The sequence below is a fragment of the Aplysia californica genome, unplaced genomic scaffold (genome assembly GCF_000002075.1).
Source record: "Aplysia californica isolate F4 #8 unplaced genomic scaffold, AplCal3.0 scaffold00054, whole genome shotgun sequence".
NCBI classification, from domain to species: domain Eukaryota; kingdom Metazoa; phylum Mollusca; class Gastropoda; order Aplysiida; family Aplysiidae; genus Aplysia; species Aplysia californica.
In genome coordinates, this window is record NW_004797324.1 from 246,179 (window position 1) to 247,004 (window position 826).

General features: G+C 41.5%; 1 protein-coding gene across 1 annotated transcript in view; it reads right to left on the minus strand.

Moving 5' to 3' along the window:
* Positions 1-624, minus strand: part of LOC101863798 (transmembrane protein 26) — a 53,226-nt gene extending 52,602 nt beyond the window's left edge. Inside the window, exon 1 of the mRNA XM_013079500.2 lies at positions 523-624. The gene's annotated coding sequence lies outside the window, so the exon portion shown is untranslated. The remainder of the gene's footprint in view (positions 1-522) is intronic.
* Between the last annotated feature and the right edge of the window lie 202 nt (positions 625-826).

An 826-nucleotide genomic window follows, 5' to 3' on the forward strand; every position in this document is an offset into this window, starting at 1 on the left:
GGGGGTAATGCTCTTGTTTACGAGACGTTTAGAGGAAAAAAATGTTAAATTTGTGTGATACTTAAAGGACATTGAGCGCGAAAGAAAAGCCTTAGGCGAAATAATTTTAACACGAAATAACCGTCCTGCGCAGTTTTCAACATTAAATGCTTACTGTAAGGAAAAACAGTATTGTCATAACTTGGATTCTCTCGCTTTAACAGCATGTTATCATTCAACGATCGTTGACATCACACTAGTTGAAGACGAAAATTTGGAACAATTTTTGTTTGTCAGAACACCACGTTTTATGTTACTACTTGCACGTTGTACTGCATTGTAAAGCGCCCAGAGCTTGTGTACTTTAATCGGGGTTGAGCGCTATATAAATGTCATTTAGTATTATTATTATTAATAGCTAGCACATTAAAAGTACATTAGCTGCATTTCAAAATAACAAAACAAAACACAACTTATTATAATCTTGGACAAAGGCAATAGCACTTCACGAGGCAAACATGCATAATAATAAAAATCCCTTACTGTTGTCCGTCGCGTCCTTTGTGTGTGCTTTCGTCGAAGCAGTTTCTTTCAAACCGTATTACAGCTCTTCTCCCGATTTCCCCTATGATGTCACATTCAAGAGTCTCCCCACAATATTTAAACAGAATCGAACACACTCCGCTGTCGTTCCGGGGAGACGGGGAATTCTAAACTTGCGCCCGGCTGAGGAGAGGGGGCGGTTTTTTGGGGGGAGCCTCGAGGGTCCTGACTAGCGACCTCTTGTCGTGAGACCATGCAGGTTGATCGGCGGACCGTCTCTCTCCGGTTTCTTCGATGTCCTGTT